We start from the raw sequence: 26,600 nt of genomic DNA on the forward strand, positions 1-26,600 counted from the left end.
TCCCTACACTGAGTGTCTCCACCGTGGGGACTCAGAAGCTTGATGCCTACATCCAGTCACATTGATCCTGGAGAGGTGGGCTCTATGTATTGGCCTTATCCTAGGTCTCTGCTACAACACACACATCCTCGGAAACAGTATAGTCAGCAGATTTGGGGCACCAGTTTTGGCTTCTTTCATTTCTTATCTTTCATTTAACCTTGAATCATAACTGGAAAGAATGCTATAAAACCTACCTAATCATCCCCTTTATATTTTGAAAATTGGGATTCAGAGGATCAATTTATAGAAAATCACTAGGATCAGGGTCTGAGACACTCTATCCCAGTGGGGTTGAAAGGGCATAAAACAGCATCAGCAGCAGATTCTAGATCTAAGTTGGGATGAGAATTCCCACTGGGTCCTGTCAGTCTGTACCACGAGCGCCAGGCCTACTCCATCACTGACTGCTACTTTCTTTTGCCTGGGAGCAGCTTTGATAGAAACTTGTGTTCAACCCCCAATGAACTAAATTAGAGGTGAATGCTACCCACAATAGTAGACTCATTAAAGTATCAGGTGATGGCTTCAACTGCAACCAAAAGAGGTTTTTAGAGATAAAAAGAAATAGACATCAACAGTAGAGAAGATGAGGTTTGCAATAATTCTAGTAAGAAGGGATTCAGTGGTGGAAAGAAATTAATAGACTATATCCTAAAGAGAAAAGAAGTAAAATTTGGAGCTTCCAAGTTCAGTATTAGGTATATTTTAATTGAGGTATAGTCAGACACGCAAGTAGAATAAAGTGGTCTTGGAATCAATAAATTATCAAAGGAGAATAATACCATTTAAGATAATTAGAAAAATGACTCAAAAGTGAGATAATTCTCAGTAAGAAATTATTTTTATTAATGCAGGGCTTGCTTAGTAAAACTCTTCTAAAAAATGGAACCCTGAGTTCATTTTATGGCATTACATTAGGGTACACTTATTTGCCCAGTTTTGCAATTATACTCTGTAATGAATCCTACCTGCAGACAGATAAAGAGGGCTAAATTCAGGTTGCCTTTAGATTTGCATATATAACGTTGGGTAAGAGAAGAAGGAATTGGAAAGGCCTTAACAAACAGTGCCCATCACCTGTGGCCAAACCAAACCTGAGCTATAAATTGCAGTGGCTCTACCATTCTGTAACGTGAACTCTGTTTTCTTGTTCCTGATTAAGATCTATCCACTTGGCCTCTTTTCAAAAGACTTGCGCGTGACACGTATACACTGATGTGTATAAAATGGGTGACTAATAAGAACCTGCTGTATAAAAAAATAAATAAAATTCAAAAAATAAAAAAAAATAAAAGACGCGCACATTTGAACACACCTTTGAGACTCCAGACTGGACTTCTGCACCACGTTCTATTTGGGTAACCACAAAGGTACTGGAAATTTCAAGGAGTAACAAACACCACAGCCTACAAACTGAAGAACACTTGCTGGTGAATACCTGACTCCCGAGTGTCAGAGCACCCCCTGGCTGTGGGCTCCAATTATTCTTTGGGGTTAGGGTTGACGTACGGATTTAGACCAGGTTAAGTCATCTTTGTTGTGATGATTTTATTCGTCCAGTTAACGTAATATTGCTCTTTTTTTCCCCCATGAATCCTCAAAATTCAGTTGAAGGTCTTTTTTAAAAAAAATTTTTATTGGAGTATAGTTGATGTAAATGTGTTAGTTTCAGGTATATAGCAAAGTGAATCAGTTATACATATACATATATCCACTCTTTTTTTAGATTCTTTTCCCATATAGGCCATTACAGAGTACTGAGTAGAGTCCCCTGTGCTATACAGCAGGCTCTTATTAGTTATCTATTTTATACATACTAGTGTGTATATGTCAATCCCAGTCTCCCAATTTATCCCTCCCCACGTTATCCTCTGGTAACCATAAGTTTGTTTTCTACATCTGTGACATGCACCCCAATGTTCATTGCAGCACTATTTACAATAGTTAAGGTTCATTTTTAAAGCTCGCTTTTGTGCTGCCCTGAGATGATTATTAGGTACTTTCACTGTTCATAGGAAATGGTACTGCCCACCTTCTACTAACCATCTCCATGGAGAACTCATTCTCATTCATAGTAGCTCATCTTGTCTGGATTTTAACTGAATACAGAGTTATCAGAGCCTTCATGTTTCATACAGAAATTATTCAAAATACAGTCATAATAATTTGACTATTTGTCAAAATATAATTTATCAAGTCAGTGATAAATTACATTTATAATAATAATTTATATATTATATAGTTATATAAATAGATCTATTTATAGAAGGATAAATTTGTGTGGTGCCTTCAGAATATATTAGTTTCTTACAACAGATTCATTGAAGACAGACATAACATTGAAATTGTCTTGATTTTTAATGCAATATTTCATAAATCTCCTTTCTAAATACTAAAGAATCTTGAAAACATACAAGGTGAGGAATGTTTATGTAACTTTGCTACTATTCTTGCTTCTCAACCATCCTCTCACTGTCTTAGTATATTTAGAAGTTTTGAGTTTCAAGTTTCTTCATATACATATAAATTCATATAAATTCTTACACTGTTTCCAAATCAAAATGAGCAGTGCCTCAAGGGCTGTGTTTGCCATTTCTGTTTCGATGATAAACTATATCCGTACAGTGATTAAAAGGTTTATGAACGGTCCTTGCTAATTTCTCGGCTGATGAAACATGGCTCTAGTTTCACACACTTCAGGAGGTAGGAGGTTCGAGGTCTTATTTCCTACTACTTATCTCCAGTCTCTGCTTTAGTGGTTTTGTTAACTTTGTTCTGAGAGGAACTAGCATTGGGCTAAGATATAAAACACAAGAACAATGAAGTGAGTAAATCAGTCTATTAATACGTACTGATTAGTGCCCACACTCGTACACAAAGACACATTTATACTAAAACATTCCTGATTCTCGCTTACATGATAATCACTGGCTCTACAAGTAAAATAAATGTATCTTTGTCATTTCATCTGTTGGATATGTACTAATGGCTTCCCCAAAATGGATAAGGACTATAAACTTTGGGAATTATAACAAGATACCTGAGTAGCTGCATAGCTCTAAAATTGGAATGATTTCCACCTCAAAAGAGCCAAGATATCTATGGACTCATATTTCACTCCATTTATCTGCACAGCCAGTCACACTTACAGGTGGCTCTTCATGTAAAAGAAACTTCAACATTTTTAAAAATTGAAGTATAGTTGATTTACAGTATTGTGTTAGTTTCAGGTATACAGCAAAGTGATTCAGTTTATATATATATATATATATATATATATATATATATATATATGTATGTATATATATACACACAGATTCTTTTCTATCATAGGTTATTACAAGATACTGAATATAGTTCCTGTGCTATACAGGAAATCCTTGTTGTCTGTCTATTTTATAGATGGTAGTGTGTATCTGTTGATCCCACCCTCCTGATTTATCCCTCCCTCCTCTCTTTCCCCTTTGGTAACCATAAGTTTGTTTTCTAATCTGGGAGTCTGTTTCTGTTTTGTAAATAAATTCATTTGTATTATTTTTTAGATTCCACATATAAGTGATATCGTATAATATCTGTCTTTCTCTGTCTTACTTCACTCAGGATGATAATCTCTAGGTCCATCCATGTTGCTGCAAATGGCAATATTTCACTCTTTTTTTATGGCTGAGTAGTAATCCACTGTGTATATACATACCACATCTTCTTTATCCGTTCATCTGTTGATGGGCACTCAGGTTGCTTCTATGTCTTGGCTATTGTAATTAGTGCTGCTGTGAATATCAGGGCACATGTATCTTTTACAATGAGAGGTTTTGTCTTTTCCGGATATATGTCCAGGAGTGGGATTGCTGGATCATACGGTAGCTCTATTTTTAGTTTTTTAAGGACCCTCTATACTGAGAAACTTTAACATTTTAAGGTCAAGAATGTTAACTTCCTTATTCTTACAATAGTCCCTTGGGTGGGTAGAAAGCATTTCTCACTTCACAGATAAATACTCTAAAATGCTTTTATCACTTAACAACTGACTTTATTAATTTAGGGCAGAACTCAAGATTCCCTGATCACATTTTCCTGAAATGAACAACTTTTGTAACTCAGCATTAATTCTGATTCATTGAAATTGCTTTCCTCTTTCACATCACACAAATGGAAAGAAGAGCTGGGTTTGGCCTGGTTATAAATATTCCATAATGTCTATCCTCTGAAAAAGTTTGAACATTGAGTTGAAAACCATGAGTGCGGGGAAAAGCAATAAATGGTGTCAATGTGATTTAAAAGCATAGTAATGTGCTGCTTTTCATGATGTTTATTAAAATGGCATTTTTCATAAACAACTTTAAAGATTTTTCTAAGTACTAATTCTGAAAAGTATGCTTATTTTCAGTGCAACTTAAAAAATGATATCTATTTAAATTAGAATGAATATAGTTTGCTAATGCCCCATTTAATTATCATCCAATGGTATGCATAAATTCACCACCTATATTAGAAAAAAATTGGGAAATATATGTATGAATACAGTAAGTATTTAAGAAGAAACTTTTCCACATTTCATATCATCATATGTTTTGTTTGTACAGGCTCATACATTCATGAATTGAGCCATTCAGCCTCATATACAAAGTATAAATAGACCTCAAGCCTATAAGCTCCACAAGGGCAAGACCTTCTGTTTTCTTCGTATAGTACAGTGCCTAATTCATAGAAAAAGCTTACTTAATGCCAATGAAAAATGAATGATGGAATAATGGGAGAACCAAGTCAGGCAAGGCAGGTCATGTCATGTATATTGAACAATAAATGTTTTGGATATGATCTTTTGAATTGTTTTTCCCCCCTTATTTTTCTTATTGTAAATGCTCTGGATAATCTATTTCACCTAGTGTGTTAGGACTTACCTGTGAAATGCAATTTGTCATACAGGTTAGGACTCTTACAGGCTATCTATCATACTAGGTACTATCTTAAAAAATGTAAAGAAGACAAGATTTTTTTCCCCCAAAGTACACGCGCTCTCAGAGTAGCCACCTTCCTCTTTAGATCACGGTGCCATGGTTAACAAAGGGAAATTGTTCCACGTGTTCGTAGCCACGTGTATGTGACAAAGGGAATTGTTCTTAATTCTTTTGGAACTCCAGTTGTGCTGTATTTGGTTCCAAAGTAGAACTAATCATTCTTAATCCAGAGCTAAAACCATCACTGCCAGTAAAAAGGCCCACTGACACTGAGCACAGAAAATCAAGATGGCAGTGATCTATTTTCCAGTGGGACATATTCCAAATAACCTCCCAAATTAAAGTGGAGGCGAATTATGACAATAAAAGGGAATTGATAAGATATTTATATCCAGATATTCGTTTCGTTTTGTTTTTCATTCCTATTGCTTAGCATTGTAGCAGCAGAATTAGATGTCTAAACATCTAATTCTGATGTTTAGAACATCAGAATTGGTGCCCCACGAATTTCCTTTGGTCCTCACCTATATGCATCTCCTTATTTTGAAAGTTTCAAAACTTGAAGTTGATTTAGAAAATATGGACAAGCAAAAGAAGAAAAGAAAAACCATCTGCAATCTCACCACAAAGAAATAATCATTATTGGCCTCATAGATTTTTTTTTCCTCCATACCTCTATTGTTGCGTTGTTTCTGGTCTTTGGGAATAAAGACACTTGGTGTAGTCTTGTAAATAAATGTTTCCATAGTGTCCACAAAGAAAAATATAGAGAAGGATAACAGGCGAGTTATAACATTTAGGCGGGGGTGGGGGGGTGGGGGGTGTTGCTAATCAGTAGTTCCCACAAAGAAGCAGAAAAATGTTAGAGCACAGGCCTTGGAATCTGGCCGACCCAAGTTTGATTTCTACCTTCCCCACAAGTGTGACCCAGTACAAGATGTTTAACTTCTCAGAGCCAGTTTCCTCTTCTGTAAAATGAGAATAATACCCTCATCAGAGTGTTTTTGTGTACAGTCAATGTGAGGTATTTAAGGAATTTGGCAAGCTGCCTGACACAGTATGCATTCACGGAATGGTAGCTAATATTATTATTTATAAGAATACTTATGGTTATTTTACATTCCTAACTAACCTTGCAGATCACAAAGCTCAACACCACATGACATTAATTTTAGATCAGGTAAATCTATTGGCAAACGACCGTATAATACATTCTGAAACAAGTACTTTAGGATTGTAGGATTAATTAAAATTCTTCTCTGTTAGCTTAGTTAATGGCAGGATGGCTCTTCCTTGGAATTAGGATCTTTAGAAATGGTGATCTCCGTCGTTCTATCCTAGTATTGTGTTCGCAGTTAATACTCTGCATAGTTTGCCTTAGTGTGATGTAATTCAGGCAAGACCAGAAGACACAGTAGTGTGTTGTTAGACTCTTCTAGAAGTTTCTTTGAGTTTTAAATTAAAATTCAGATTTAAGAAATATGTGATCATTGAAAGTCTGGTGGGTTTTATATTTAGAAGTTTTAAATTATCTATTGTGGAAATTCATTGTTATATTATGTAATTTTTGCTCTGGGCCCAGTCGAACTTTATTATGTCAAGATCTCTGGGAGATCCCCATTACTCTTTCATCCCAGGAGAATTTTATTGACAGCATAGTTGTCATTTATTGAGAGCCAGTTATGTGCTAGGCACTGCTGTGGGTACTTTGCACGAATTATTTCATGTACTAGAACTAATGGGCCTGTGATCTAGGCATAAGAGCCTCATTTTTCTGGTTCCAAACCTGTGGTTGAAAGATGTTAAGTCACATGCCAGCACTTACATCCTCGTAAAGGGCAGGCCCACGACTGGACCTTATCCTACAGCTCCCCGCAGGCTTCTCCCTGCCTGCTCCCTCCTTTCCTGAAAAATCCGAGGGACTTTCATGCAGAATTGGAGAAAACTTGTCTTTGACAAGGCTCATACAAAAGGAAAAGCAGTTATGGGCTATCAAAACATAAAAAGTACTTAATTCATACTGTTATTTACTGACCTTTAAAAATTAGCAACCAAGAATAAGTAACATAAAATTGTTTACTAAATACAGTAAATGGCACTTCAGACTATAATTTGGATTTTTATAATAACCACATAAAGAAACAACACTGACAAGGAAAGGAGAATGGGAGACACATGGAGAAGAAGGAAGGACAAGGCTGGACTGGAGTAAGGGGGACCGCGGGGGAGGTGCACTCATATTCATGAGTGTCTGGGGTCGTCTTGGCGCCTGGTGCTATTCAATGAGGCAGATCTCTACTTTCATATGTAACATACTACAGGGAAAGTCTGAAACTGATCATTATATTGACATTTTTAAGGTCAGGGGAGTTCCATTCACAGAAGGCCATAGATACAAAAATCCAAACGTGTCTTCAAGCATTGGCCTGGACCTAGAACTGCAGACATATCAGCCTACTCCAAACTCTCTAGCTATTCAGCTTATCAGAGGGAATCCCAGATTATGCCTCCTTGACCCCGTGCCCCTTCCCCCATCCTCTGAGGAGGCATGGGGGAATGTGCTCTTACCATGGGAAGGGGTGGGGAAAGAGGGTTTTCTAGAAGGTAGAGGAAAATGAGGAGCTGCCAGATCCCTCCCACATTGGGGACTTCACAGGCCCCCTCGACATGATGCAGGGATCCGGGTGATGGTATTCTGATGACCGAGGTCCTGCCCGCGTGAGGTATAAGAAGGGTATGGCAGGACTCATGCATCCCAAGGGCCCCAGCCTGGGGAGAAGCTGCGTTTCCTCCAGCCAGGAAGAGATAGTAGATACCAGTAGAGATAACCCACAGTAGTTCAGACTCATTAATCATCTTATTAAGTCCATTGCGTTTGATGCACAAAAGGCAAGAGTGTTCACATATGATGAATAAAAATGCAAGTTGTGTGCAGGGTTGGCTTTATGGGCCTGTGACCTGAACATTTACACCTGACCCTGTGCTTAGAAAGGCCAGGTGCTGGGTTTAATATTCTGTGTTCATCATCTTGAAATTATCAATAATTTTTGAATAAGGGGTCTAGCATTTTCACCTTGCACTGGGCTCTGCATCTTGTACGGCATTCCCTTTTGTATGAAATTTCAACACAGACCATCAAAGTCTCCTGAAATTTCCGAGACTCCAGTCTCATATATCACATCCTTAAGAGATAAAAGATCAGGGTCCGGGGCAGTGTTCTTCCTGTAGTTTACACCATCCTCCTCCGTGAAATCCTTGCATTTAGTTGCACCCCCCTTCTCAGTTGTACTTTATACCAGAGTAGAGGTTTTAAAATGGAAATCTTATTATTTCACTTTCCTGCTTGAACTCTTTCAGTGCCTTCTCATCTACCTGAGTGTGAAACAATGATGCCACAATTTTGCTCTGGTCTGCATGTCCGTTTTATTTTCTCTTTCTCCATATGAAGCACCCTGCATTCCAACCACACCCAACGACTTGACTTTCAGTCCTTAGAACATGTCCTTCTTGCTTCTGTGCTTTAGCACATGCTGTTCCTCAATCACGGGGGCTCAGCACGTTCCAAAGCAAGAACCCACATATTCTTTTTTTTTCTTTTCTTTTTTTGCGGTACGCGAGCCTCTCACTGTTGTGGCCTCTCCCGTTGCGGAGCACAGGCTCCGGACACGCAGGCTCAGCCGCCACGGCTCACGGGCCCAGCTGCTCCGCGGCATGTGGGATCCTCCCGGACCGGGGCACGAACCCGTGTCCCCTGCATCGGCAGGTGGACTCCCAACCACTGCGCAACCAGGGAAGCCCCCACATATTCTTTATACCCCAAACTCTTCCTCAGTGATGCCTCGGGAGCTCCTGCACAAGCAAAGTAGATCCTGTGCATTTCCTTCATCTCTATGAATGCAATACCGCACTGAATTAGAATCACCTATTTTTAAGACTGTTGAGCAGTCACTGTTTGAGATGCATTCCAAACACTTAGAAGAGTTAATTGTTATATAGTAATCTTGACTATAAAACCCTCACTTTTCTCCCTGACCCATCACTTTCATTCATGCCTGTTGTTCTCTTGCCTCAGATGTTGAAACTCTCTATAACCACTTCTTGTTCTTTTCATTTAATTTGATAGACTCTTACCAGGTGTATCTTTTTTATACCCAAACATAAGCATTACTTTTTCCCATTTAAACTCCAGGGGTAAGCTGGGACGAAGTGAGAGAGTGGCATGGACATATATACACTACCAAATGTAAAATAGATAGCTAGTGGGAAGCAGCCACATAACACAAGGACATCAGCTCGGCGCTTTGTGACCACCTAGAGGGATGGGATAGGGAGGGTGGGAGGGAGGGAGACGCAAGAGGGAGGAGATATGGGGATATATGTACATGTATAGCTGATTCACTTTGTTATACAGCAGAAACTAACACACCCTTGTAAAGCAATTACACTCTAGTAAAATGTTAAGAAAAAAAAAAAGGAACTCCAATGGTTCTCTTTTTTATCTAAAGATTTAATCCAAACTTTATCATAAGGCTGATCCTGAGGCCGGTGGTGTGGCTACCATTCCTCCGGTGTTTTTGATGTGTTAGGTGATATGCCAGTCATTTACAATAATCCCATTTAATCCCAATGTTAATCCTCAGAGGTGAGTGCTATTATTATCTCTGCTCTGAAGGTAGTAAAATAGAGATCTAGAGAGGCTGGGGGTCCTATCCCCACATACTCAGCAGTCACAGTGCTGGAAAAGAAATCCAAGTCCATGTGACTGCAAAGCCCATGTGCTTGCCCCACCCCACGCTAGGCTCGGTTCTCCCTATGGTTCCCTCATTCCAGATCCACTAACCCACCTCCAGCGTTCTCTCATGCCCATTCTTTTGTACATGGTGTTCTCTCCATCCAGAACCTTGCACACATCTGAGATCATCCAGGGAGATCATTCACACTCTATTCTGAGTGCTTGCTCACCACTGTACCGGTATTTGTGATGATATTTGGTCATCATTAGCTTCCCCTCCCTCAACCCTGAAGGCTGTGAACAGCTCTCAAGAGCTAAGACTCTGGCTAGTCACCACTGAACTTGCACAGCCTGGAGAATCACAGCACATGCCTCTCTACTTAACTCATTTATATAAAAATGATTGCAGGGCTTCCCTGGTGGCGCAGTGGTTAAGAATCTGCCTGCCAATGCAGGGGACACGGGTTCGAGCCCTGGTCCGGGAAGATACCACACGCCACGGAGCAACTAAGCCTGTGTGCTGCAACTGCTGAGCCTGTGCTCTAGAGCCCGCGAGCCACAACTACTGAAGCCCGCGCACCTAGAGCCCGTGCTCCACAACAAGAGAAGCCACCGCAGTGAGAAGCCCGCGCACCAAAACGAAGAGTAGCCCCCGCTCGCCGCAACTAGAGAAAACCTGCACGCAGCAGCAAAGACCCAACTCAGCCAAAAATAAATAAATAAATTTATTTAAAAAATGATTTTTGCTAATAATACTTTCTAACACTTCTTGAGCATCTTCTATGTGCCGGGCCCCATTCTACACACTTAACATGCATAGCCCAGTTAAGCCTCAAAAACTCTTTGAGATAATGCATCTTTTTTTTTTTTCGTGCGGTACGTGGGCCTCTCACTGTTGTGGCCTCTCCCGTTGCGGAGCACAGGCTCCGGAGCGCAAGCTCAGCGGCCATGGCTCACGGGCCCAGCCGCTCCACGGCATGTGGGATCTTCCCGGACCGGAGCACGAACCCGCGTCCCCTACATCGGCAGGCGGACTCCCAACCACTGCGCCACCAGGGAAGCCCTCCACTGGCTTCTATTTCACCTTTTGTGCCTCCCTGTTCATTCGCCACTGTGGACAAGACAAGGCTGCCACTCCATCTCACGTGCACACTGGACCTTACCCATACTGCAGTGTAATAAGACTGTCCTTTGAGATTTCCCTTCTAGCTGTCAGGAGTTGATCTCATTTCTCAATTCCCGCTCATGCTACCTAGGTCCCAGCCTCACCGGCTCCCTTGGAGGCTGGACTATTCCTTGTCCTTGAGTCTTCTCTCTCTTTGCTGCCCCCTCTCTGAGGTCTTGCTCCTGGAGAAGCCCTACTTCCTCTAGCACCTTCCTTCTCTCCTGCTGGCGCTTTCTCCATGGCTGCAAACAGGCTAAGCTCTTTGCCAAAACAAACAAATTTCTTCATTTTTCTCCCTCCCTCTTTTATTTTTCTTTCTACTGTCTTATCTGGAGTCTTCTCCATTTATTTTCTAGCTGTACCTGTTGCTTCCACATCCTTAAAAGCATTCTCACTTCTTAATCTTTGGATGCGCCTTTATCCCTGCCCTGGAATGAAATGCTTCTCAAAGTCAACAACTGACCAATATGAGTAAAATACGATAGGCCTTTCACCTATTGTATTGGTGAAAGGAAGAAATGAGGAAGCTCCATTTCTTCTTTTTTCATGTAAAATGGTGATGATAGTACCTACCTCACAGGATGCCTGTGCAGATTACATGACATGTGAAAGCAGTGAGGGGATGCTAAATAAATTATTTAGTGGAGTAAAACAGTTCAGGATGCCTACAAACCTTGCTTTTGCAAGCTATTATCAAAATCTCACCCCATTCAAGACCTAATTCAAATATCATTTTCTTTAAGTCATCTTCCCTGATCCTCTAAAAAACCTCCCTTTCCTGAGCTAGTTATTACCATCTTCTAGAACTTTATCTCTTAAAACAGTTAAAGAACTTCTTTATCTACATCATATGACAGTTACTTTTGGGCATGTCTTTTGAAGAAATTATAATAATTAGTGTTTCTGTCATCTCTTTTACTAAATTGTAAATTTTCTTAATGGCTTTCTGTTTCATTTTCTTTTTTTTCATCTCTTTATCCATGCTAAACACATAGTAGGTCCTTGATGAGTGTGATGTACATGAAAAAAAATGAATGATATGAAAATTCAAAAATTATTTAAAAATATACAACTACAACTTTGATATCTGTATTTGGGTCTGGTCTCTCTTTACATTGTTCCCAGAACTTAGGATCTCTCTCATTCTCTGTTTTCCCTATCAAAGCTTCTTTTCAATATCAGATAAAATCAGAAGCCAGCTAACTTATATTAACATACCAACAACTGAGACAACAATCTTCAAAAGTCTGGAAAAAAACAGAGTTAGAGAATCTTGTCAGTGCATGGTCAAGCCCAGCTGCAGGGACAGGTGACTCTAGATATTCTAGTCCACTTAGCAGTTATGAACTCGTGGTTCTGATGTGTTTGCTGGGCAAATATAGTTTGAGGATAGCTTTAAAATCATTTGTCCCTGGCATTATACTTGTCAGATGCAATTCTGATTTTATTTCCTTAAAGAACGCACTGACCAATTAGTAATCTGACCTTTTGGGAAGTGACATTTCTCAATGTCAGTCAGCAACAGGCCATTCTGTTTTGTTGGCCAGATAAAATACTCTCACTCTGAGATGCATTACATAGAGTGTGTACAGATTTTTCAAAAAATGCTCTACTTTTGGTTGGAAATCAGAACATGTGACTTTTCCTAGTTACTGCTGAACTTAAAACTCTTTTAGTTGAATGACCCTATTGGGGGGGTCATTCTTGGAGGATTGGGGTCCTCCTGTTAAGCTCCTGTCCTCTCCACCCCACAGGCTTTATCTGGACCATGGAAGCTAGCACTTCTTCTAGGCCAGGTTAGAAGCAGATGCAGTGAAATGACAGAGGAGTCTGGAGACGAGGCAGTTCATAAATGGAACATTCCCCAGGAAACTCAATTTTATCATCATAATCTTTTAGTTCTTGACAGCTGCAAAGATCAGTGCCAAAAAGAGTGAACCGGAGTTTTGGGGGTATGTTTTCCCAATTCATTCCAAAGGAAGTAAAAGTTTAGGGTTCCAAATGATCATGATGAGTTAATACACCACATAATAATATACAGAGCAAGTGAAATTATTTTACCAGAGAACTGTCCATAAGAGACCCTGAGAGGACATTTGGGACTTTGGGTCAAAAGGAAGGTGATTTTCAAATTAAGTTACGGCTTTGTCATTTACTTTTACTTATAAAATGAGATTATTTATGGCTTTGTCATTTACTTTTACTTACTAGAGTGATGACTCTCCTCTCTGCTGCCAATAAATCTAAAAATTAATTTAACATGTATTAAAAGCACTTTGTGCACTTCCGAAAGAAGGTTTTTTTTTAACTCAAGAAAAAAGTCATATTAATTATATAAATTGGTTATGTTAGTCTTCTAAAATTAAATTTATGATGGGAAGGAAGTCAGTGATATAATCAGCTTTTAGACCACAAATCATATAAAAAAATCATGTTTCTAAGTAAATTCATTGTCAAAGAATTCAGGATATATTACCAGTCATCTGAACTATTGATCTAAGAAAACCCTTTTCCCAAAACAGATATATTTTCAACAAATGAGTAACAGTTTTTCTGGTAAAGGAGGTAACTGTGCTTTCCCACATTTTTATTGTTTCCTTGATTGTCAGAGATAACGAACATATAGTTAACTTGTTCAGGAGACTAAATTCTGGGGGAAAAGTCTATAGTGGCTTAAATGAGCTGGATCATTTTTGGTTGCGTCATGATTTCCTCTGTTGAGGAAGTCTGATGTCTGAAAAAGGATTGCTCTGACATCTAGCTTCGTGTTTTATCAATACATGAAAAGCATACGAACCAAAAACAAAGAGTAAAGCTATAACAAAACAAAACAACAAATGTTTAAGGACTTGTGGACTGACTTAATTTTCTCATGATGGTTACATGGAATTACATACAGTTTTTATTACCTTGACTCCATTTCTTTTCCTTGGTGTCAATTTTATTTGTTGACATTTGATTCAGCAGCCTACTCGGGTTAATCACCCAGACTCATCTACTGTTGGCCATTCCCATGACAAGATGATGCAGGTAAAAAGAGAAATAAAACACTATTGCTCCCTCATGGAGTTCACTTTCATATGGAAAGATTAGATACATGTAGAAAAAACTTCACTAAAATGAGATTAAAAAAAAGAATATAATGTACAAAGTGATATGAGGGCATCTAAGAGAGAGCAACTAAATGTGCTATTCATTCAGTCCCTCTTTGGGAACTAATTTAAGATCACATTCTGGAAAATTCCAGTTCAAATACCTTTAAAAGCTTTGTAAATTCCCAGATCCTTCACTGAAAGGAAGCTTTAATATATGTAAAGCTCTTGGGATAGTAGCTAGGACAGAGTAAACTTCATGCAGAGTAGCCAGATACAGAAGCAACCTAAATGCCCATCAAAAGATGAATGGATAAAGAAGATGTGGGGTGTGTGTGTGTGTGTGTGTGTGTGTGTGTGTGTGTGTGTGTCTGTGATGGAATATTACTCAGTCACAAAAAAAAGAATGAAATCTTGCTGTTTGTGACACATATGAATGGACCTAGAGGGTATTATGATAAGTGAAATAAATCAGACAGAGAAAGACTAATACTGTATGATTTCACTTACATGTAGAATCTACAAAACAAAAAAAAAATGAGTAAACATCACAAAACAAAAACAGAGTCATAGATACAGAGAAGCAATAGGTGGTTGCCAGAGGGGAGGAGCTGAGGGGAGGAAAAAAACAAGTGATGGAAATTAAGAGGTACAAACTTGCAAAATAAATGAGTCACAGGTATGAGATGTACAGGATGGGAAATACAGTCCACAATTATGTAATATCTTTGTATGGGGACATAACAACAGCAAAATATTAATATCTGTAAGGCTCTTCAGATAGTAGCTAGCACAGAGTAAAGTATATAATTTTTTCTTATTAATATCTTTTGGATTGAAAAAAATCAAATAATTTTTTTCTGTAGTTTATTGAAATCTTGTTATTCAGGTTTTCATTGTTTTCTTGAGTTTAATCAAAACAGATATTTTGATTGGCCTTGGAAGGTCTCCCAATTCTTACAGTTTTTAATTTGAAAAGATCTCCCAGATGGCTACCTTTTTCTACACTGAATTCTCTGTTTAACTATATTCTAAAGCCTTAAAGTAAACCTCTTAAATTTTGTAACTCTAGGTTTTAACTTTTCTCTCTTACACTTATCTAAAAAGGAAAAAATTACTCTTTTGTGTTGATCATATTGTTTGATGAATGTGATGATAACCTGAGACTTTAAGAAAGTTAAGAGTAGAAACCAAAATTTTTTGGTGTCTGAATTATTCACTAAATGATGTGTGTCCTTTGAGTTTTATCTAAGTTTCTGGTTATATTTCTCTTTATATCATTGTTAGAAATATAGTGCTTCTCACCAGGAAGACTATATTTTATTTTTAAAAATAATAGTGTTTTCTAAAATCTTCATCTTTTTTTCCTTCTCCTCAGTTTCATGACTTACAAAAAAAAAAATCAGAAAATCTTGTCAATTACCATTTGATCTTTAAATTCAAACAACATTTTGTAATCAATGTGCTGCCATTAACACAACATCGAGGGGAAAACTGTGAGCCATTCATTCATTCCACAAATACTGACTGAATATTTAATAGAGTGACTTGTTTGCCATGTGCCTACAAGGTTTCAGCTGCTATTGTAAAGCAAGCTGAGTTTTCCCTGTTAACTTTAATTCTGCCCAAGCAATCTGTACCTTTTCCCCGTACTTGCTACTCTCAGGGTCTCCCTTTACTTAAACTGGTTCAAGCCGGTGCTCGAGGTATATCAGACAACACAATTCTATTCACACTGTTCCAGAAGAACTCAGTGGTTATAAAATTTTTATCTTCACTACTAGTAATGCTATGCTATATACATCTCCAAATCTAGATATTGATATTTAATATCAAATCTAGATATTAAAAGTTATTTATCCCCCAGGATATAATAATATTTACTGTACTGCAATTATATATCTGACAGATTAAGTGTAAATGCTTCAGAAAGTGCTCAAACAGTTCACCAGATGACACAGTTAGCACCAGAACAGCTGAAACTATTATCTAATCTCTTTTCCTTTGTGAACTTTAGTACAGAGAATTGAAGTCATTCGATGTGAAAGCATCCTGACAATCTATGAAATAGCTCACTTTTAAACAACCAAGTGTTGCTTTCTTAAAGTTTTTTGGTTAATAGCGTAAAGTGAAGGAAAACCTTATAAAACATTAAGATCTGATATTAATAGGATCCAAAGAGGCAGAAGTAGCTGACGTGTCCATAGGTGGAGGATGAGGCCCTCACAGTCAAAAGCTTAAGCATGTTTCTTTCCATCAGTGAGGCTGCTGTCTCTACCAATGGTGACCTTCATGGAGGACTAAATGTCTCTGAAGAAGTTAACTACCCCTGACTAGAAGCAGGGACAGGGACTTTTTAGAGGAGGACGGAATGAACATTTATACTAATACATTTTCTCCAGCATGGCCAATTATTCCTTAGAATGTCTCATTTGCATATTTTTTGTGTGTATACATTTTAAATGTTTCCCATTCTTCATGCCATTCCCTGCTTAGACTCTTAAGGATTTTTGTAACAAGTGCTCTTGGTTAGAAGCCTATTTTTGCTACAGTTGGTTTAGGAATCTAAAAAGGAGAAGTATTTCCACACTGATTGGACTAACTTTCCTACCTACAGCAGAAGACACAATTCATTATAAGAAAATATTTTTGACATGCAATGTACACCAACTGTTGAGGAAACATCTCAAAGGAAAGTTAGAATTGAATGTCTAGGTTATACAAAAAATCAAAAATTTTAAAAGTAGGCAACAGTGCAAATTAAAGAACCAAAATATCACTAAAATGTTCAAATAATGTTCTTATTAAAAATAAAATTTCCTTAAATTCTAACATGGAGAGAAAAAATTTAGGAAATACAATGGAATATGGCTAGATTTTTTTTTTTTTTTTTGAGGTAGGAAAATTTTCTTTGAACGTGAGATCTTTGGTTAGAGGTAGGAAAAGAGAAAGTTTTCTGGATTTTTGTTCAAATAATGCTTTTCAAAGGTGCAGAATTAATGCTGGATCTATGCATACCAGACCTGTATGGGGAAGAGGAAACTACTGTCTTTTTGGCTAAAATTCCTAGTTGGCAAAACTTCTGTTTTGAAGACTAGCGTAAAGTGTAATATATATCACGTTGCTGAAGCTCAAAATAAAACCTTCTCTTTGCTGGTTCTCTGTCATTTATTCAAATAAGATCATCTTAAGTGAGCTTAAGCTGGAATGAGGTTTCTTATCCATTAATATTTAGAACTCAGTAGTTATAGAAGTGTTCCCTTATAGCTAAATGTATATGTCTTAACTTTTTCAGAAATGTTGTAAGGAGATCTTGAAAATCTCCATATAATTCTTTGCAGTGATAATTTAGAATTTAATAGACATCTATGATTAAATTATTTGAGGAACTTAAAAAAAATTATCTAGTACAATTATATACTACTATACTTCATTATAAAATGCAACAAGAGCTCACTCATTTCATTTGAATGTCAACATAGTTATATATAGTTTAGGCCTTCAAAATATTATAAATTACTTAAAATAGAAAATCTTAAAAATGATGCAGAAATACTGTGGAATCATGTTTCCTGAAATCTAATTACTATGTACAATTTAAAATAATTGATTAAACACGATTAGTCTTTAAGATGCATAGAACCAATTTCAATTTTAGCTATTATTAAATTAGCGTGTTATACATTAAAATCAGCTGGAAGATAGTCAAAATAAACCGTTAAAGGACAGCAGGACACTTAAGAGTTGCTATATATCTTACTTTGATTATAAAATTCAATGCTGGAAGATAGTGTAAAAGTGTCCAGAAATATGAATTTAAGTGGTTTACCAAATATTTTGCTTTCTAATTCTTAACATCTGGATATTTAAAATTTCCTAATCTTTGCTACTTTATGTACAAGAATTCATACTATATTAAGTCCAACTTTTGCTTTTTAGATGGATATCTTAGAGATGAGGGATTATATAGTTATTAATTCTTAATGTAATTTTTGATACATCCTTACTTTTTATTACAGCATTGTGATAAATTTTCCATAAAAAGGGTATAAAAATTTAGGCTTTAAAAAAATAATAATCATGCCATCTAATATAGGAAAAAGAGTGGGAAGTCTCTACAACCAAAAGCATATCTGTATCAAGAGTGATACTAACATACTATTCTCTCCGTCACCCAGGAACTCAAGTTATGGGCAAGTATAATGTAACCAGTTATTACCAGTAACCTTTCAGGTTTATAAGGAATATCAAAAGAAATTCTCCTATTGTAGACTTTATTTTAATCCTTTGGTCTCTTCCCAATTCATGACCTCTACTTTCCTCTGGCTTACGGAAAACAATTCCGTAAGTAACTTTTTTATAATCAACTGCTAATCAACATCAGTTCAAAATTAATTTTAAATGACCTGATTTTAGAGCATATTTCTAATAGGGATACTTACTGTACTTATTTTCCCCTGCAAATTTTATAATAGCTATAAATAGAAAAACAATATCCTCTAGATATTAAAGCTTCTAAGCTGGTTTTGTTTAAAACTTATATGCTGTAAATTTTTCCTTGAGAAAATTCTGATATATTATAGGACATTTATAGCTTTTATCCAATTGTGATCTTGAAACTATAATTTCATATCAAGGAAATTAAAGCCTCATCACTGTTTGTAAATGTTTTGAGTTTCTCTGATCAAATGCAGTATAATAGATAATAGGACTTCTTTTTCGAGATCAAGCCTATATTTACGGTAACTAATAGGAAAACAGTCAAGTCCGAGGTTACCAGTACAATGTCTGAATGCCAAGTTCTAGACACTGGACAAAGTACAGTCAGAGGTCAGTAAAACTCTGGAAGCCCATGAGCAGAGACAAATGCGCTACGGTGCAATAGCCAGAACTACAGACATAAGATTCAGATGTAGCCGAAGAAAAAGGCGAGGAAGTGTCTGGGGAGACATTCTAGTTGGATTTTGAAGGATGCATGGCAGGTGGCTGCCGCTGCGGGGGAGATTTGAAGAAAAAGTCTATACAGAGGAGACTGGCTTTGCAAAAGTTTGATATAGTGCGTTTGGGAAATTACAAAGTATTTGCTATTGCCAGCAGCTGAGTTGGGAAGTGGCAGAAATTAAGAGTACCTAAATAGATAAAAGCCAAGGTGCAGAGTGTTGAAGGATAGGGATTATAGCTCTGCGTCTGGTTCTCAAAATTGTTGCGTTAATAACTACGTAGATGTGTGGTGCAGAAGTGCACTTATAATGCTAATCTTTCATAGCATATCACCTTAAAAGGTTACTAATGGAGGGAAAAAAAGTACAGGTACAAAGTTTGTGTGCCACTCTTCCTAGTGGGGCTGACTCCTGTCACATATGGTGCCACCACAAAGGCAACAGGCCTTAGGTATTTCCACACCTGGTTATTCTAAGAGCTCCCCCCAAGAAAAACTAAGGCAAAATCATTTTCTTGCTGCAGGACTTTTCACTGTGTTAATTCTAGAAACTCCTTTTGCCGTGTAAAGCTCTGACAGGAATTAAATTGAAGAGAGACTTTTTCCACCTTTCCTCCTGCTATAGCAGAATCACTTCCTTGGCTGATTATAAAATTTGACTTAACACTAGGTCTGTTAGTTAAACTGTCCTTTGAAAGTTAAACGTAAGTGAGGTACAATGCTATCGTTTCACCATTTTATCCTACCCAATGTCTCACACACACGAATAGACAATATTCCTAGTTAGAGCTCTTATTATTAAATGTTTGGAGATGATTTTCTGGACTGAGATTGCTTGTATCTTGAATTTTTTGAATATTTTTATACCTTGAATATTGGTGACATTTAGAAGAGAAGTTTTGAAAAATATTCTCCCTATGCTTTATAACTGTCTTATCTGAGGGCATAATGACATTGCTGTATTTGTGAAACAGGTGCTGTGTGCTCATATGTAGCAGTGAAAATTATATTATTATACTTAAAAGGTGACTCCTATGTCATCCATATATTGGGTAAAAGGATAGAAAATAAAAATATATTTCTTAGAAGTAGATCTCAGATCCTATTTATTTTATATTTCATGGTAGATTTCATCTCTAGCACATAGAGGTTTTTATTCAAAGTTTTCAACAAAATATTTTTCCCTAAATATTTTCCATAGAATTCTAAATGATCTGACGTTTCTGGTAGACCAACAATAGAACTGATTTACGTAAAACTGAAATGTTGCTGAAACAATTTAATCATTATTTGGTCATTTCCTTACCAGGAATTTCGATTTGACTGACCAATTTCAATCCACAGTAACAGCTTTGTTCCTAAGAGACTATAAATCAAAGAAATACTCAGTAAGGAGCAATTCCTACTGCAGTTCAAAGTCTGTGCTATTATCACGTAGTGATGGACAGCAAACATCCATTGCAAATATTAGTACATTTGTTGGAGGAGGGTCGTGTTTTTGGTTTCACTCTCTATCTCTGAAACCTATCTACTTGTGAGAAAAGTTGTGCAATAAAAGAAGTTTTACCGACACATACTATAGCTATGCTTGAACTCAATGCAGCGATTCACTTCCTTTCTTTGCCTGGATTCCAAGCCAGGGAACACAATGAGGGTGTTGTGCTCTGGGCTAGCGTGGCATGCATGATACTCGGAAAGGACGCGTGAGCAGCTTCCAGTACCTACACTATTTGCTTTACAACTACCCGCAACTAAATCAAACAGCACACCAGGACTCTGTGCTCAGAATATGCAAGGGCACAAGCCACTGGCTCTTATGACCTACATCGGGTACGGAATTCCTTAATTTAAATGTATATAGTGGTGTGTTAAGAGTTAAATACATCATTTCGGAGGCTTAAAAATAAATGCTTCACAATTTTCGAGCTGCTGATTTTCCATGTAATTCTCTGAATGTATGTCAAAGTGCAGGTCGTAAAAGAATCCATTGTTTCCAAGGGAGAAAGATTGTTGCTGGTTATGAAGGCTGTCCATAAGGACAGGCCATCGTGGTTTGTTAAAACAGCAAATATTTATTTTAAACCCCAAGGCATATTAGTAATTTTTAAAAAATCATTACAATTTCTAGAACCTGAACTTACTGAAACGATTCTAAGTCTCTGACACTATTTTGTGTATGTGTACGTATGTATGTGTGTGTGTTTGTGTTTGTGTGTATGTATTTCCTTGGTAAATCCAAAGAACACAATGATTTTAAATGCTTAGGTTAAGTTTTGCTCGGAGTTATTGTTATGCTGTGCTTGAAAAAGGACAAAAAAGCTTACCTCTGTCAGTCAAGTGGCTACACAGGGACCTCCTTCTCAGCCTCAGCTTCAGCATGCAGACAGATGCTCTCTGAGCCAACAATCTGTTAACAGGAAGCAGGTAAACCCGAGAGCGTCCGCCTGCGTTACAGTCCAGTGCCCATCCGAGCACACACCTGCTTTTTCAGACCTGCCACTCATATGCTACAGCCACGCACAGGACCTGTGTTTGCAGACGAAAACACCTCCTTTGGGGTCACTAGTTTTCAGGGTAAGCAGCTAGAGAGCTGCTGAGATAACATTGCAGGGAAGGCGAGCCTTCCCAAGACAAAAACCTTTTCTGCTGTCTGATAGCAGATATGCAGCATTATCTCTCTGCATTCCACGTTCTCAAATCAGCTACTAGGAAAGGCAGTCGACAGCTCGTCCAAATGGCAGCTGGCAGGCATGCTTGGCTGTACTAATTGTATACTAACATGCCCACTACTTCTCTCTTCCCTCAATAGATTTTTTTAAAAAATGCTTCTTCCAGGGTAAAGCTCAGCGGAATATGCCACACTGTTTTCCATAAGTAAAATGGCTGGTCCTCCCAGCACTGCTGCAGACAGCTCATTGGGTTCCACTGGCTTTTCGTAGTCATAGCAACAACCAACAGACAGACTTAGCAAGCATGGCTGATCACGTGCAGTGCACGACACAGCTTGTTAATTTCTTTTCATGAAACTCATCATTTTGGGAGGAGGGTAGCTTCTGTTATCATTCTCAGTATTTCACCGATAGTGCAAGTGCTCTGAGTTTTCAGCTTTCAGGAGGAACTTTTGTTATGTGAGCCAGTGCTTCATGTGAAATTGAGAAAGCGAAGCCCTTCTCAATAGATAGATTCGGGTCTATCCAGGTTAATAACATGCAAATCACTGTAGAGACAGTAATTGGAACCATTGTTAAAACAGCTTCCACCTTCGCGTCATAGCGTAAAGGAGACTGGCAAATGTGGACAGTTATACTTTCTGTTTTTCAGTGATAATCTTGTCGCCACTTAGCTGAAACAAAGCCCTATGGCTCATTATATGTGGCCAGAATAACCAAAGATGTTACCTATGGATTCATGTATTTAATTATTTTAATACACTTTTTATGTACTGCAGAATTTAAAATAAAATTCTAAAAATTCCTATTGTTTCCTACTGCAGAAAATGATTAACTCAATTATAATTTATTTGTAATATTAAAATACTTTAGGGAATCCAAACCAAATTAAAAATGCTTTGCTTGGGCTTCCCTGGTGGCGCAGTGGTTGGGAGTGCGCCTGCCGATGCAGGGGACACGGGTTCGTGCCCCGGTCTGGGAAGATCCCACATGCCGCGGAGCGGCTGGGCCTGTCTGTGAGCCATGGCCGCTGGGCCTGCGCGTCCGCGGCCTGTGCTCCGCAACGGGAGAGGCCGCAGGAATGAGAGGCCCGCGTACCGCAAAAAAAGGAAAAAATAAAATAAAAAAGCTTTGCTTTAAATCTCACCTTTCAAGCAGGAATAGCTTTGCTTCCTCAGATGGATCACATCCCACCCTTCCTTAAAATTTCATCTCTTCAGAGAATTTCTCATAATACATACCATTAACCATTTATACTTTCTGCAAAATCCCCACCCTTTAATACTGTCACCAGTCATATTCTGTTTGATATATTTTCAAGACACCATCGCGTTTATTTTTGTTTCTAGCAACGTGACTGAAATAGTTGTATTAATACTTTGCACTTGTAAACATAGATACTTCCTTCATTTGCTGCTTGCCATCGATTTCCTGTTTTGTGAGTGTTGCACTTCCCTGCCCATGTTAGGACTCCTGTTCCAGTAGTAATTCCCTAACTTTACTATGCATAAGAATCCTGTGCACGCAGATGTGGGGATCCCATTTTCCTTCTGTCTCCAAACAGATTCACAGTTGGAGGGTTTGAGCCTGCTCAGGTTAGCATATCCGCTGAAGAAAAGTGGGTGGGCTTTTCCTGCTCCACATTGTTTTCAGCCTGCTCTGACTTAAGGTACTTTTTCCCTTAAGTTATTTTGAGTTTGCTGTTCTTGAACTTGCCCCTGCCTTCAATGTCAGCCTCATATTCTACTCTTCATTCCCCAGGTTTCAGCAATTTCGAATGACATCCCATTTCTTGCTTCCTTGCCTTGCAGATGTTCCTGCTTCCTAAAAGCTTCTCCGCCAGATCCCATACCCCCCCCCCCAGCACCTTTTGCCTCCATCCCAATCTGCCTCCGACTTTATCTTTCAACACCTTACTCAAACAGACCACCTCGCTAAAGACAGCCACAGGCAGAGTTTGTAGGGGGCTCCTCTGTGCCTCCAGTGTACCTGGAATCTACCTCTACTATTACACACTTGTCATGCACCGTAGGTTATTAGCAGTTTTCCTTTCTTGTCTGACTTCTCCACTGCTCTGTCTACTCCCCGAAAGCCAACCTGGCCCATGTCTTATTTGTCATACTTGGAATATTCTAAGTTTTCAGTACATTTTGAAGGAGAACCTAAAACACTGTCTGAACAGGTGCTGAATGACTGGATAGTGTGAGGTCTGGGTTTTAATTCGTCTTTTCACTACCATGCATTATTGACTTACTATAACTTCAGAAGAATTTAAGTGATTTTGATTAAATGTGGGCATTTTTAAAAAGGTATCAAGAAACATCCTAAGTTCATCTGGTGTTTTAGGGTAGCTTTTCTTTTCATTGTATGTTTGAAAATGTCTTTATTCTACCCTTGTACGTGACTGTTTGGCTATAGGTTTAAGAACCTTTGGAGTTATTTTCCTTTGGAATTTTGAAGGTCTTCTTTTATCTCGTGGCTTCTTGCCTCAGTGCACCATCAACATACTCCACCGAAGAAGAGAACTAGAAACCGCCCAAAGCTGCTCAGGATTAGAAACTGGGAAGCTGGTAGGAACTGAGACAAATCTTTTTGCTCCCATGGTGTCCCTCATGGGACCTCTGTTCATCATTATAAATCACTCTGTGTGGCAGGGGGTGGGGATTGGGGAGGGATGGATGAGTGTTCTGTGCATGCTCTGGCTTCATCACCTACCCCAAGCCTCTCCTCTCATATGTAACTCTGGCTGCCATGACCCATCACTGTTGCTCTGGCCCTCTGGCTCTGCTCTACCACAGGTAGAGCAGACTTTTTTTCTCCCTTCTAACTTGTTCATTGCTACGGATTCCCAAGAAACAAATATGATCGTCCCACCTCATCTTTCTGAGCCAGAGGAGATACCTCATAAGTTGCCAGCAGCTGTATACCTGGACTGCCCTAAGTCAGGTTCCAGTCCTTGATCCCATCAGCTATGGTAGGGACACTTGGCATTATATAGTTTTCAAATATTTGCCAATACAATAGGTGCAAAGTAGCAGCTCATTATCATCTTAATTTGCATTTCTTTAATTACTGATGAAATTGAACATCTCTTCATGTTCAATGGTCTTTTGCGTTACCTCTTCTATAAATTTCCTGTTCATACCTTTTGCCTGTTTTCTCTATTGAGGTTTGTTGTCTTAATGTAGAATTTTACACAAAATGCCCATGAAAGGTATTTTCAAATTTTTTATATATTTAAACATTACAATTAAATTTGTTATATAATTAAAAGTTAGTAAGTTACCCATTGATATATAAAGGGGAACCAGTAATTCACTGCTAACTGTTTTTGTTTTTATTATGCAGAATGTGGGTAAAAATCCCTGTTCAGAATTTTTTTTCGGTATGGAAGTGTATACTACCACAACCGTGATATAAGAATGATTTTCTAAGACAAAATCTAAAGTCATATAAATCACATCCCCCTAAAATGTTGTCAACAAAAGTGCCTTTCCAAATTAAGGTTACTTTTATTTTAAGAATAGCAAGTATCATGAAAGAAAAAGAAAGGCTGGGAACTGATGTAGTTAAAAGGAGACTCAAGAGAGAAACTGAAAACAGTGTGTGACCCTGGTTTGGGCACTAGATCTGAAAAAAAGATGCCATCAAGCCTGCCATGGACACAATAGGTGCACGTGAATATGGACTGTATGGTATATAACAGTGATGTTTCCATTTCATACTATATTATGGTTTTAAAAATGTATGTCTTTGTTCTTAGGAAACACAAATTGAAGTATTTAGGGTAAAGGGCCAGGGGCTCTGCAACTTACTTTCAGATGGTTCAGAAAAGAATAATAATGCGTAATAATGTCTTATGTGTGTGTGTTTGCGGTATAATTTGGCTCTTATAACAAGAGATAGAAGATAGATTTATACCTATATAACCTGTGTACATCTATATCTGTCATTCTACCTACCTACCTATCTCTCTGTCTATCTATTGAGGGCTAACACAAATGTGGCAAAATACTAACACCTGGTAAATCTTAGGTGAAGGATATTTCCAACTTAGTTTATTATTCTTTCCATCTTTCTGTAAGTTTGAAGTTCTTTGTTTTCAAGATAAAAAGTTTGAAAAATGGGGCTTCCCTGGTGGCACAGTGGTTAAGAATCCTCCTGCCAATGCAGGGGACATGGGTTCGAGCTCTGGCCCGGGAAGATCCCACATGCAGCAGAGCAACTAAGCCTGTGCGCCGCAACTACTGAGCCTGCACTCTAGAGCCCGCGAGCCACAACTACTAAAGCCCGTGCGCCTAGAGCCTGTGCTCTGGAACAAGAGAAGCCACCGCAATGAGAAGCCCGCGCACCGCAGCAAAGAGTAGCCCGCGCTTGCTGCAACTAAAGAAAGCTCACGCACAGCAACGAAGACCCAACGCAGCCAAAAATAAATAAATAAAGTTTTTAAAAAGTTTGAAAAATGAGAATAAAATAGTGTTCAGAACAAACACAGGTTTAAGATAAGATTACTTGATGAGAACGTTTATCAAAGTTAAAAGTAAAGCTGATAAGTTATAGACTAAGATGATGATGATCATTAATATTATGAAGAGGCTACTTTGGTAGAGAGTATTAGAAACAGTTTTCACTTTCTTATTTATTTATTTATTGGCTGTGTTGGGTCTTTGTTGTTGCGCTCGGCCTTTCTCTAGTTGTGGCGAGCAGGGGCTACTCTTTGTTGCCGCACGTGGGCTTCTCATTGTGGTGGCTTCTCTTGTTGCGGAGCACGGGCTCTAGGCGGCCGGGCTTCAGTAGTTGTGGCACGTGGCCTCAGTAGTTGTGGCTCACGAGCTCTAGAGCGCAGGTTCACTAGCTGTGACACATGGGCTTAGGTGATCCGCGGCATGTGGGATCTTCCCGGACCAGGGCTCGAACCCATGTCCCCTGGGCAGGAGGATTCTTAACCACTGAGCCACCAGGGAAGTCCCATTTTGCACTTTCTTGAAAGAAGTTTGATATTT

The 26,600-nt window shown here is 38.4% G+C and overlaps 1 protein-coding gene across 4 annotated transcripts in view; it reads right to left on the reverse strand.

The window, feature by feature from the left end:
- SORBS2 (sorbin and SH3 domain containing 2) overlaps positions 1-26,600 on the reverse strand; it is a 322,092-nt gene that overhangs the window by 186,517 nt on the left and 108,975 nt on the right. For 2 of the 4 annotated variants that reach the window (XM_007466546.1, XM_007466547.1), the window contains exon 1: positions 21,253-21,845. The exons of the other annotated variants lie outside the window; for them this stretch is intronic. The gene's annotated coding sequence lies outside the window, so the exon portion shown is untranslated. Of the gene's footprint in view, positions 1-21,252; positions 21,846-26,600 lie in introns of those variants that run through there. 4 annotated transcript variants of the gene reach the window in all.

The sequence above is a fragment of the Lipotes vexillifer genome, unplaced genomic scaffold (genome assembly GCF_000442215.2).
Source record: "Lipotes vexillifer unplaced genomic scaffold, Lipotes_vexillifer_v1.1 scaffold951, whole genome shotgun sequence".
NCBI classification, from domain to species: domain Eukaryota; kingdom Metazoa; phylum Chordata; class Mammalia; order Artiodactyla; family Lipotidae; genus Lipotes; species Lipotes vexillifer.